The 14,256-nt window shown below is 44.3% G+C and overlaps 1 pseudogene; it reads right to left on the bottom strand.

Moving 5' to 3' along the window:
• The window catches only part of LOC139264058 (serpin B6-like), a 70,523-nt pseudogene that overhangs the window by 30,701 nt on the left and 25,566 nt on the right, over nt 1–14,256 (bottom strand).

The following is a 14,256-nucleotide window of genomic DNA, read 5'->3' as shown; positions in this document are numbered from 1 at the left end:
CTCCCACTAGCGTTTTCTGCCCTTTGGTATTCCACAGCTCTACCCATACAGATTCCACATCATCCAAGCTAATGTCCTTCCTTACTATTGCGTTAATTTCCTCTTTAACCGGCAACGTTACCCTACCTCCTTTTCCTTTCTGTCGATCCTTCCTGAATGTTGAATACTCTTGGATGATGAGTTTCCAGCCTTGGTCACCCTGGAGCCATGTCTCTGTAATCCCAATTATATATTCATTAATAGCTGCCTGCGCAATTAATTCGTCCACCTTATTACGAATACTCCTCGCATTGAGGTATAGAGTCTTCAGGCTTGTCTTTTTAACACACTTTGTCCCTTTAGAATTTTGCTGTAATGTAGCCCTTTTTGATTTTTGCCTTGGGTTTCTCTGCCCTCCATTTTTATTTTTCTTCTTTCTATCTTTTGCTTTTGCCCCATTTTACTTCCCTCTGTCTCCCTGCATAGGCTCCCATCCCCCTGCCATAATAATTTAACCCCTCCACTATTCACAGTATTTGCTGCAGTTCCCGTTCACTCATTTATTTTTTCTGATAAATTTAAACAAGCAAATCTGTTGGTTTTAAAGTGCAATGGAAGAGTTTTTAAACTGGTTACCCTCGAACGTCAATGAATTCAGTGATTTGTGGTGGATTTCTAAGGAAGCTGATATGTGGTGAATGTGAAGGGTAGCTCCTCGCCTCCTTCAATAAGACAATTGGATGGGGAGTTTTTGCAGTTGAACAGGAGTGTCCTGATGCCTTGCCCCTGGGAAAATCAGCATGGCTGATGTGCAATGTAAATTAGCATGGCTGCCCTTTAATTTAGAACAGCACAGAATGAGGACGTTCTGCTCATCGTGTCTGTGTTGGCGCTTTGGTAGAGTAATACAAAATTGCATCAGTTATCCCCAAAACCTTGTGTCCTCCTTTACTTTATTGTTTATGGCGTTATTTCCACCTTAAAAAATGCAGTGGACGCTCTTTAAATAGTTACAGGCATGACTGGTCGGCTGCAGAATTTTCCCTGTAGTCTGTCCAATTTTGCACTGAATATCATTCATTTTAAAATGCATCATTGTTGCTCAGCACCAGCAACAAGTTTCACATTGAGTAAATAAAATAATAAATATATAGTTAATTGTATAACTAATTGTTATACTGAAAAATACTTGTGTTGTGTTACAGGGAGTCCGTGGAATTATTACAACATGAGAGGGCGGCCTCAGAAGCAAAAATGGTTGTGAACCCCTGAGCTAGAGTATTCTCATGTTCCACGAAAGCCTGATCTGGAGGTTTTTTTGCAACATTTTAAAATTGGAGCACACTCTTCATTTGTAATACAGACTTGTACCAAGCAGAGGAAACTTTTTATATTAAAGAATCATTTCCCAAGATTTTATACTCTTCAGAAGCTCTTCTGGAGAAATGGAGGCAACATTCACATTCTTCAAAGAGGTTTGAAAGAAGATAGAGATTATTAACAACTGTTGGATGGTAGAAAGGACACACAAGAGAACATTCAGGGAGAAAAATTCAGTGCCAGCAGATGGCGCTAATGGGATGCTGGAGCATGATTGCCAGGGTGAGGTGAATCCGCTAACAGTTTGCGCCAGGAGCCTCAACACCAGGTGGATCGTGACGTCCGTGAGTATGCAACGCTCACAGTTATGAAAATTATTGTTCCACCTACCTTAGAGCCTGGAGGAATAGCAACAGGAAGAGCTGGCGTGAAACACCAGGAAGCCGCTTCTAGGGACATTGTTTAAAGGGATCATCAGTAATGAATCGCAGCTGTAGGGTAGTGGAGTTTCAGTGATTTCTTGTCAGTTTCACATAGTACAACAGTCTCAATCTGTGATTTCAAGGTTATTTAGTATCTGGAGTGTTTAGGCAACTAAAAAGTAGCTACATTTATTGTTTGAAAAAAATCAAACTGCTACATTTGGTTACCTTAATGGAGGCTGTACTTGCAGTCGATCTCACCCTCCCTACAGTGGAGGGAGCGAGAAAGATTGGATCATGTGGCCAGAGAGAGGAGGAGAGCTCAACAGGAGGCCTTACCCACCGAGGGTATTCCAAAAGCACTTTTCCCACCTCGAATTAAATGAGTATCAATGTATAGAAGGCTCTGCTTCACCAAGGAGGTGGTCACTGAACTCTGCCACCTCCTGCAACCAGACCTCCAGCCTCAGATCAGCGCGATCACGGCTCTCCCAATAGCCCCCCAAGATCACCATTGCCCTCAATTTCTTCACTCGTGGATCCTTCCGGTCTGCAACAGGAAGCATAGCTAACATCTCGCAGTTTGCCGCTCATTGCTGCATCCGAGAGGTCACAGAGGCTCTCTACAGTAGGAGAAGGGACTACATCTCCTTACCCAACACCAGAGAGAAGCAGGACGAGTGTGCATTTGGCTTTGTCAGGATAGCGGGATTCCCCATGGTGCAGGGCGCCATTAACTGTACCTACATGGCTTTGCGGGCGCCACATAACAATCCTGAGATCTTCCGTAAACGCAATGGCCATCGCTTACTTAATGTGCAGACGGTGTTTGACCACAGACAGCCGAATCCTCAATGTCAATGCCTGCTATCCTGGCAGCAGCCACAGTACCTTCATCCTGCGCCAGATAGGTGTGCCAACTCTCTTCCAGCCATCACGTAAAGCTCGTGGCTGGCTGGTCGGAGATGAGGGCTATCCACTCTCCACCTGGCTCATGACTCCCCTCCGCAACCCCAACACTCCTGCCCAGCAATCATATAATGAGAGCCACGCTGCCACCAGGAATATCATCGAGCAGACCATTGGGGTGCTCAAGCAACGGTTCCGTTGCCTTAACTGCTCAGGAGGAGTCCTCCAGTACTCGGCTGAGTGGGTATCTCTTATCGTGGTGGACTGCTATATGCTCCACAACTTGGCATCTCGAGGGCCCAGCCCTTGCCACCAGGGATTGCGGGATCACCTCAGGAAGAGGAAGAGAGAGAGGAGGACAAAAGGAAGACGAGGAGGAACAGGAGCGAGGGAGGAGGTAGCCACTCAATCGGCCTTCTGGAAGAGCGGTTCGTGATCGCCTCATCCAACTGCAATTCGAATGAATTAAACCCCAGATCCTTGTTGCTCACCACATCCCCATGATTCCATCCCTGTCACAGGCCATATCACAGCGCAAAGTGAAAATAAGAGACACCACAAAAGAATTCAAACTGAATTAATACATTTATCAATGAGTGAACATATATTTACAACAAATACTGTTACTGTGCCTACTCTAGGGCTCCTACGAAGTGTTGGCCGAGTGGCTGCAGTCGGGCTGGTGGAAGACTGCTGAGTTTCTGTGCTGGAGACTTCAGATGGCCTCGCAGGGTATCCTCGACTAGTTGTGGAAGGCCCGGCTGTAGACGGCACCACCTCAGCATGGACGGCTGAATAACAGGCCGCGACAAGAACAATAGCAGAGTGGCAGTGGTGGGAGCAGGAATGCTGTCAATCTGAGAGAGGACAGCAGGTTCCTGCTCCGCTGACCCACTGCCACTATCCCGGGGCAGCACCTGAGCATCCCTAGAAATCTGTTGGAGCACAGATTTCTGGCCTGCTGAGACGCTGTGAAAGCCCTGGTCAATGGTGGTAGACCCTGTCATTATGCCAGCAGTCAGAGCTTGCGTGGCGTGCATCTGAGACTGCATGAGAGCAGTCTGAGATTGGATGCCACCAAGCATAGACTGCATTACAGCACTAAGACTTTGCGTCACTTCCACCTGTGCTGCACTGGAAGCTGCCAGATCGCCCATCACACGCGGCATCAGGTCTGGGTCACCACAGTCTCTGGGAGTCTACCATCCTTTGCAGACTGGAAATAATGGACTCCATGGTGTGCGCAGAGCCTTGTAAATGTTGGAGGCGGACTCCTTCACGCTCCTTATCAAAGCCGAGTGGCTCTCGTGCATCCTTGTCATTGCACCTATCATCTCCATGTGCATGCCCATCACCCTTCTTATAAACGCCTCTCCATGGCCTTGCTGCAGCCCATTCGTACCCGGTGTCTCACCCCGTGAAGATCTAGCCTCTAAAGAACACGTAGTGCCAGTATCTGAGCTGATGCCTGCGGGTGAGATATGCAATGATGCAGTATGTTTTTCCTCCTCCTCCTCCTCCTCGTCCTCCTCCTCCTGCCTCGCACTCTACTTTGCTCTCGGGCACAGGCTGCTCAGGTGCTTGCGCATTATCTGAAAAAAGCACAAGAGTTTGGTTAAGGTGAGGGGAGAGTGGCAGGAAGGGAGAAATGGGCATACAGCATGATTAGCTGGAAAATGCAAAAAGCTTTTGGGGTGAGGGGGGAAGTGCGATGTGTGAAAAAGTAGGGATGAACATACAGTTGTTGCCCCCTATGGAGTCACGTTGCCCACCACCTGGCGCCCAATAATCTGCGGCACTTTATTTTCTAGTGCAGCCAGTGGTTGTGTGTTGGCTTGTCCTCTGTATGTGTGCTCCTGCTCCCTCCTTATATGAGCTACCTTGGCCTGCAAGAGAAAGGAAAGTGTGTGAGTGAGTGTGGAACAGTGTGTTTGGGTGATGTGCCTGCTGTAGTTGAATAGCTGTCATTGTGTGCAATGTGTGAGTTGTGGGTGTGAGTGTTAGTAAGTAGAAATTGTTGGGTGAGTGCTGGGCATCTGGTGCTTTGGGCAGTGTGTGAAGGTTCAGATTATGGTACGTAACATTTGTAGAAGTATTCACTCACCCTAACCACCCGAGTGAGGTTGTTAAATTTCTTCCGGCACAGTGTGTAGGTCCTGGAAACCACAGCACTGCCTGAGACGTGCTACACTACTTCCCTCCACATGGTGACGAGATTTGCGGTGAGGGCCTCCGGTCACTTGCCGGGTAGAGCACCGCCCTCCGTCTCTCCACAGCAAACACCAACATCGCCAATGCTTGATTGCAGAACCTGCTGGCTCTCTCCCTGGGGCATGGATCTGCCATGAGTACAGCTGCTTCATTCCTCGGGCTCCTTCTCCTTGGCCTGCTTGGATGTAACTGCTTGCTGAGGCAACATCACAGCCAGCAATGCTGAGAATGAAGTTCTGCAGCCTCAATGAACCTCCCCTTTAAGAACTGGAAAAAGCCTGTAACAATTATGAATTGCAATTAGACTGCACCTGATATTGGTCCACCCTTTGAATGTAACACCAATGAATTAGGACTCCAGTCATTTCTTTTGAGCAGTGAGCACGAATTTTGCGTGCAGTCTAATTCTCCGGTTTGCCACTAATTCATCAACTTTTAAAATTATACCGCCCATTTCTAAATTATAATGAATTTCTAGCCCTGTCAGAGTGCTGTTGCTGGACTATAGCAAGTTAAACCTGTTAAAAGCAAAACCACCCAGCAACTTCATAACTCTCGGACCCCAAGTGATGGATGGTTTTGAATGTATGTACATTACATCTGTGAAAACAAATCAAGTCAAGCAAAATGTTGGTCAACTTCCCTTTTTATGCAAATAATTCAGTCAAACCCATTTTAAGCTTAATCCTAAACCATTCCGATAGATTCTGTCTGAATTTTAGTCCCATTTTCTCATGAGATTGGAGTTAATTGTGTGGATTCATTTTTGAGAGAGGAGAGCTGAATGAATAATTTTTCATTAACTAATTAACTATTCAGCCATTCAATGAGATCATGGCTGATCTACATCCAAACTCCATCCACCCACCTTGACTCTATATCCATTACATTGAATTATATAGAATTACAGCATATTCGTACCCTTGGCTAGAAAAAGGTCTACCAATCTCTGGGAGAGAGTTCCACACACACTTTATATAAATAAGTGTTTCCTAAAAGAAATAAAGACTTGCATTTATATAGGGCCCTTCACGACCACCGAACATCTCAAAGTGCTTTACAGCTAATGAATCCTTTTGGAGTGTAGTCACTGTTGTGATGTGGGAAATGTGGCAGCTAATTTGCGCACAGCAAGCTCCCACAAACAGCAATGTGATCATTGTTATGTATTTAACCCTTGGCAACCTGTATCACACCAGCACCAGAGGGCCTACCTGTTGGAGTCCCAAGGGATCCCAACATCCTTTGGGAGCACTGTATATAAGCAGGCCACCCACGAGGTACCTGCACCCTGGAGTCTTATTAAAGGAGCTAAGGTCACACTTACTCATTGTTCACAGTACTCAGTTTTATCCTTTATTATGAGCGTATCAATAATGACCAATAATCTGTTTTGTTATGTTGATTGAGGGATAAATATTGGCCAGGACACTGGGGATAGCTCCCCTGCTCTTCTTTGAAATAGTGCCATGGGATCTTTTATGTCCACCTGAGAGAACAGACGGGGCCTCAGTTTAATGTTTCATCTGAAAGATGGCACCTCCGACAGTGCAGCACTCCCTCGGCACTGCACTGGTGTCAGCCAGATTTATGTGCTCCAGTCCCTGGAGTGGGATTTGAACCCATAACCTTCTGACTCAGAGGCACGTGTACTACCCACTGAGCCACAGCTGACACTAAACTGCTCTCCTGAATAGTCTGACTCTGATTTTAAGGTTATGTGCATTTGTCTGAGACTCCCCCATCAACGGAAAAAGTTTCTCTACATCGACCATATCAATTCCTTTAAAACTCCTAAAAATCTCAATCAAATCACCCTTTAACCTTCTATATTCTAGGGAATACAAGCCTAGTTAATGTAATCTTGTAATTTAACTCTTGAAGCCTTGGTAACATTCTGGTGATTCTGCACTGCACTTCTTCCAATGAAGTCACTGTGCTGCATTTATGAAACCAGCAGAGTAAATCAAAGCTGTGAAAGGCTCGGCATCAAATTTTGTCTGACAATGCTCCTTTGAAGCGCCTTGGGATGTTTCACTGCATTAAAAGGCTCGATATAAAAGCAAAATACCGCGGATGCTGGAATCTGGAATAAAAACAGAAAATGCTGGAAATCTCAGCGGGTCAGGCAGCATCTGTGGAGAGGAAGCAGAGTTAACGTTTCGGGTCGATGACCTTTCACCCGAACTGGAGCGTGTTTGAAAAGAACAGATTCTTAACAAGCACTGAAAGGAGGAGGAGAAGAAAGAACAAAAGGGAAGGTCTGTGATACACAAGTTGGTGTGGTGATGAAATGTCGTAACAAACTCTCGGGATCTCGATTGAGCATTTAAAATGCTTCATTTTGATCAAAATGTCTTGAGGTAGAAATTCCAATTCAGCACTCTTGACATTTTTCATCCAATCATTTTAATGGCCAGAATAGCGTGTGCTGATGAACAGAGTTGGAATTTGTAACCCTTTATCTCATTAAAGTAAGCAGGCACTTTATACCAGTTACGGCGACCATCATTGATAATGAACGGGTCTCATTGTTCCATTTAACTACCCAGCTGACGAGGACAAATACACTCTTCCAGAATACCTAAATTTATGCCATGAAGGACAGGAATTTATTTTGGGTACTCAGCAGAAGCGCAGTATTCTGCTCAACTTTCAATTAAAATCCATGTTGATCAAATAGTAGCCAAGTCATCACTCACTCTAACAGTTTTTCTCCCACTCCCACATTACCTGGTTTATTCTGAATTGTCCATCTCGTATATGTTAGTCTTTAAATTTCTTGTCCCAGTTTTCTTTAAAATAAATGGTGTTCACAAGGACAACAGTTCCTTCAGCCACTAAGTTCTTGATCTTGCCTGAAGAGAAAAATTAGAGAACTACTTACATCAACAACAGGTCAACGATCAATTAAAAAGTAAACACAACCAATGAATGGCAATGGCCACAAAGTTGTGAACCAAAAAGTATTTATGTCACGTGACACAACAATGTGTGGAGCTTCACGACGAGGATATTTGTGTTTCTGAAACAGGTTATTTGGCATATTATTTACAGCCTCATGCTTTACAACTATGGATGGAACTAGATTTCAAATGGGACTAATTACAATTTACGAACAATGACAGACAGGTAAAGACGATCTGGTCCATCGAGCCTGTCCTACCCAATTGCGATACCTTGTGCATCACAACATATACACTCCACCCCACCCCAAACCATGTGATCTCCTGGGAGAAGCAAAAAAACATTAAAAAACCAAGGCCAATGAGAAAATTGGGGGGAAAAAAATTGGGGAAATTCCTCTCTGATCCATCTAGGCGATTGAAACTAGGCCAGGAGATCACTCTTGCCCTTGCGTTCCCTGCAGTACCTACCTTCTATAAGAGTTCATCTCCACCACTACCAGAAACAAATCCAGCTTTTGCTTGAAGGAGTTCAGTGAGTCTGCATCCACCACATGAGAGGGCAGCTTGTTCCAGAGGTCTACTATTCTCTGTGAAAAGAACCACCTCCTGACATTTAACCTAGATCTAGCCTTATACAACTTTTAGAAGGCACAATTGACTAGTTAGCACAACACTTACTGCACTAACAATTCTGCTAGTCACTTTTGGGAAGCATTAGCCACTCTAGGCAGGTAGCTAAGCAGCAGAGTTTCTGTATATATTATTGAAAGAATTATTCAGCAGCACTTGCCTTTAGTCTGTGCTGTCCAGAGTTGATCTGGTGTCAGGCTTCACCTGGTGCATTGACAAACTTGAAGAGATCGCAAAGTTTCTGTTTAAAGAATGGACTCAGTCGAATATTTCGTGGATTTCATTTTTCTGAGTGCATTTTCCCTGTGCTGCTTTTTTGTTAAAACTCCAGAGACCGCATGGCAGTTAGCTGTGACAAAAGAACTGTCAGTCATCCATTGACAAAAGAGCTGTCGGCCAGGAAGGAGGGCCTTTGACAAAGCCACTCTAATATGCAAAAGCACCTCTCACCTCCACCTCAGAAGAAGAGCAGAACAATAAACCCACTAGCCTGGCCAGCCAAATAGGAGCTGGGTCTTTCCCAACACAAGACTGAGAGAGATGCTCAGATTAAGGGCCATCAGCCCAATACACATGGGTTGGATGGCCCATCACTGACTAAGTACCAGTGCTTAGAAACAAAGGGATTTTAAAGATTGGCAGGAAAGATAGGGGTAGCAAGATTCCCATAAAGACAGGGTCTTTCCACTTTATTTTGAGCTTGGAGTGAAGCGTCAAGCTTGTAGCTGGCAGCTTGCAGCTTGTATCTAGAGAGAGTTCTCTTCCCCCACCCTCGCTCTCGCTCCACCAAGATCGATGTACGAGAAGAAAGGAAGGAAGAGAGAGAGAGCTTCTTCTTCTCCCTCTCTCTCTCGTGCCACCAAGGAGGAAGCCACAATTCCGCAGGAGAAGAGCGATCGAGACCGGCTGCTGGTGGTGGTGAGCATGGTTGCGAGTGTCCCAAGCCAGTAACCAGATATCCCAGGCGAGCTGGGTGAGGTGTACGGGCTCAGGGTTTTCTCAGAGGTGAAGCTTTTCACGGCTATTCTGGGGAGGAAGCTTCGACTGGGCAATTCATTGGTAGGGGTGAAGTTAGAATTCACCAGGGAATTACTGTATGTTTCATTTCTGTACCGTATGTATGTTTGTAACCTGGATTTTATTCTCTACCGAGACGGTGATTTCGTTTAGTAGTGCATGGTTTAGCCAGTGTATGTTAGACCAAATAAATATAAGTACGATTTTTCACCGAAGCATTCCTATCCGTGACTCATTTCATATACACTCTGAATAATAATTCCCGGGTCTAGAACTTTCGTATGGCGGGGGCGATTCGAACCATCCATCTACAAACTCAACAGTGGCTAGCTCTGCCTGATTAGACCCAAGGAAATGCTGAAGGATTGCAGGATATTCATTTCACAACTAGAATAGAGTGATAATATAGTATTTCTTTTTCTTTGGGTGGGGGGGGGGGCGGGGGGAGAGAGGGAAGATTTCCACCCTTTCTCCCAAGTTATATCTCTGTGGATTTACAGCACATGCGATGTTATTAAAGTTTAGTGTGGGTCTAGACTTGTAGCACTCTACAAGCTCACCATCTCCAAGTGCTCACCACCAACTGAATGCTGGTCATATATATGCACACCAATCTCTATTTTTCAGAGTAACTCTTATCCAGAAGTGATTCTGTGCAGTCTTTAAAAAAAAGCACAGTTTACAAGGTGCAGAGAGCTAACCTTATGCATTGAGAATTTATGCCTCCCATTATTTTAGTTACTTTTACCGATCATCAAATTAAAATGACAACAGCATTTTAAATTACACAATTTCATCCTAAGTAACATTTGCAGCATGAAAAAGTGTTTGAGGCACATCATTTTTGTCAGGCGATTGGATGGCTTTCAGAATATCCCCAAAATACACAGAAGCTAAGTTATTTATTGTACATGGTGTTTATAGGTTTATGGCAATGATGGGCATTTAATTAATCATTCTGACATTGTAGTAATTCCGTGAAAGTTAATCTTCAAACACATAATACACCATTTCTAGTTCCTTGTTTTCTAAAAATTCAGCCTGTAACTGGGCATAATTTTTATATTCATCCAAATGTCTACTATATCTGGTGCAAGATCAAGCCTCTACAACAGGGCCACCTTTGAACTTGCTACTCATTGTACCTACCATGATACTGCCCTTTTGAAAATCAGTACTGCAAATCCAATACTCCAAATATTGCTGCATTAAGTTACTACAATATATTCTCCTTGCATCCTTAGTTGAGGACTCAGAAAGGCTTAATGCTTTAATCCTGAAATGTTTGACTCCTCAATACTCTGCCGACAGTACTTCGCCCAAGTACCAATTCTTCGTGGGTAAGGCAGACAGCATAGCAGGCTGTTCAAACCATGCTAAGGGAAAAGAGGAAATCATAAGCCCATTCCCAGACACCTACACACGCAGCCAATTTCAACAAGATAATAGGGAGCAGGAACTTGGTTGACTTTCCCTTCCAAATCCCAAGGTCATCAGGCTAAGTGTACGGTTCCTACTAGCACTCAAGACAAAATCTGACACCAAACTTGGTATTTTCCTGGTCTGTGCAATTCAGCCCTATTATACTTAATACCCCAACCAGTTAAAATCTTACTGATTGGCTAGTTTCAACAGATAGTTTGTGTTCGGCTTGTTGATCGCAGCTTGCAGTGTCTAAAATTCAGAATGGAGGTCTGGTATGCCATCAAAAACAAGCACCTGAGAGAGATAAAATTAAAAGTCATCAATAGAAATGAATCCAATTTTAGATTTAGAATCCCAATTCTCAACTGGGGAAAAGCATACCAGCTATTTTGTGGGGAATTGTACAAAGATGTTCACCAAATTGGCATTGGTTGATTTCCTGTCAAAATACATTAATACAAAAGCAAAATACAGCGGATGCTGGAATCTGAAATAAAAACATAAAATGCTGGAAATCTCAGCGGGTCAGGCAGCATCTGTGGAGAGAAAAACAGAGTTAATGTTTCGGGTCGATAAACCTGCGTCAGGTAGTGCTACATTTGTTGCTTTTCCCTTTGATTTACTACAATAATTTCATTTTTGTGCTAGTAGGCTTGAGCAGAGCTCCTGTACGTCATCAGGTTTCTTCAAAGCAAAGCAGTCTGAAAAATTAAATTTGATCGTCCAATGCACGTGCTGCTAGAGTTCAAGTATATGTTCGAGAGCAGAGTTTCCCAAACTGGAGGGCGCAACGAGGTGATCGGGGGACATGGAGGGTGCGAGCTATAATCACCAACAGGCAATGCCTGCAATATGTATTTTCTCAAGTGGTGGCGCTGTAAGAGCCCAAACTCAGGCTCATTCCTGACTCTGCTCTCTCCAAAGCTCAGGCTCCCCATGCAACAGTCCCACTTTACATATATGTTCAATATTTCAGTTAAATAAAATGTTAATTGCCTTCTGTTGGCACAGCTGAACAGCATTAATTTCTTCATCGTGTTCACTGAGCCCTGCCATAGAACAATAAATAACAAGTCGATGCCCCTCCCGGCTCTGCTTAAAAACAACTTGCATTTATATAGTGCCTAGTAAAACATCGCAAAGCACTTCACAGGAGCGCAAAGCAGACAAAAATTTACACCAAGCCAAAGGAGGAGACACTAGGACAGGTGACAAAACACTTGGTCAAAAGAGATAGATTTTAAACAGTCATAAAGGGGCAAGAGAGAGATGGAGAGGTGAAAGATTTGCTGAGGAAATCCCAGCGTTTAGGCCTATATGGCTAAAGATACAGACGCCAATGGTGGAATAAAGGAAGTCAGGGATGCACAAGTGTTCAGAATTGGAGGAAAATAGATTTCGCTGGGGCTGGGGGAGGTTACAGAGATAGGATGGGGCGAGGAGGGGAATTTTAAATTTCAATCGTTGGTGGACCAATAGCGAATGTAGATCAGGGAGACTTGGAGAGATTTAGAATATGGGCAGCAGAGTTTTGGATGATCTTATGGAGGGTGGAAGATGGGAGGCCGGCCAGGAGAGCATTGGAATAGTTGAGCCAGGAGGTAACAAAAGCACAAATGCAGTTTCAGTAGGAGATGGGCTAAAGTGGGCACTATTACAGAGGTGGAAGTAGGCCTTCTATGTGATGGAGAAGATTATGGGGTCGGAAGCTCAGCTCGGGGTCAAACACGACGAAGAAGTTATGAATAGTCTGGTTTAGCCGGAGACAGTAGCCAGGGAGGGAGATGGAATCAGTGGCAAGGGAACTTTGACCCAGAGTTCTACAGCACTGCAAAGCTTATACTTTTTTTGTTCCTACATCGATGTCCTATTGAGCCTTTGGGCCTCCATGATGTTTAGAGGGAATAGATAAATATCCCTCCTTTAAAAACTGTCACCTCAACATAGCCTGTGCTGTGCACCTATCTGGAAAAGTTTATTTTGCCCTACTTACATTTTGTATTGAAAGGAAAAGATAGACTTGCATTTATATAGCGACTTTCGTGACCTCAGAACGTCCAAAAGCACTTTACAGTCAATGAAGTACTTTTGAATTGAAGTCACTGTTGTAATGTGGGAAACACAGCAATGTGATACTGACCAAATAATACAAAAAAATAATGTTGATTGACCGCTAAATACTAACCAGGACATTTTAAAATTTGAATTTTGAAATTAATGCAAGCTGTGTGTGTTTTCACCAACGATATAGTGTTTTTTCTACAATCATGCTCTTTTTCTAAAAAAAATGTTGCCCATTATCACACTTATGATGGGATTTAGTTGTGGGGGAATATGGGAGTTATAGTATTCAATGGGATCTCTAACAGAAAATTGAGAGAAAAATTGCGTTTATATAGCGCCTTTCGTGACCAGATCAGAGTGGGAAATGAAAGGAGCAGCCGAAAACAGCATGAGAGCAGATCGGAGAGGGGGGATAAAGGAGCAATCTGCGAGCAGCACCAACCAACATGGGAGTTTAAGAAGTAAAAAGAAATCAAAGTGTGACACTGCAGGGAAGTGATTGGTTGGTCAGTAGAAACATAGAAATTTACAGCGCAGAAGGAGGCCATTTCTGCCCATCGTGTCCGCGCCGGCCGACAAAGAGCCGCATGGCCCGTGGTCAGCAGCCCTAAAGGTTACATATAAACCCATGAACAATGACGGAAAGGCAAAGAGCACCAGCCCAACCAATCCGCCTCACACAACTGCGACACCCCTTATGCTGAAGCATTCTACACTTCACACCAACCGGAGCCATGTGATCTCCTGGGAAAGGCAAAAAGATAAAAACCCAGGCCAATTTCGGGAGAAAAAATCTGGGAAAATTCCTCTCCAACCCATCCAGGTGATCGAAACTAATCCAGGAGATCACCCTGGCCGTATTACATAGAAACATAGAAAATAGGTGCACTAGTAGGCCATTCGGCCCTTCGAGCCTGCACCACCATTCAATAAGATCATGGCTGATCATTCCCTCAGTATCCCTTTCCTGCTTTCTCTCCTTACCCCTTGATCCCCTTGCCGTAAGGGCCATATCTAACTCCCTCTTGAATACAGCCAATGAACTGGCATCAACAACTCTCTGCAGCAGGGAATTCCACAGGTTAACAACTCTCTGAGTGAAGAAGTTTTTCCTCATCTCAGTCCTAAATGGCCTACCCCTTATCCTAAGACTGTGTCCCCTGGTTCTGGACTTCCCCAACATAGGGAACATTCTACTCGCATCTAACCTGTCCCGTCCCATCAGAATCTTATATGTTTCTATGAGATCCCATCTCATCCTTCTAAACTCCAATGTATAAAGGCTCAGTTGATCCAGTCTCTCCTCATATGTCAGTCCTGCCATGCCGGGAATCAGTCTGGTGAACCTTCGCTGCACTCCCTCAATCGCA

This window comes from Pristiophorus japonicus, chromosome 5 (assembly GCF_044704955.1).
Source record: "Pristiophorus japonicus isolate sPriJap1 chromosome 5, sPriJap1.hap1, whole genome shotgun sequence".
Classification (NCBI taxonomy): domain Eukaryota; kingdom Metazoa; phylum Chordata; class Chondrichthyes; family Pristiophoridae; genus Pristiophorus; species Pristiophorus japonicus.
The sequence above is the reverse complement of the archived record's forward strand: the minus strand, read 5'-3'. Positions and strand labels throughout refer to the sequence as shown.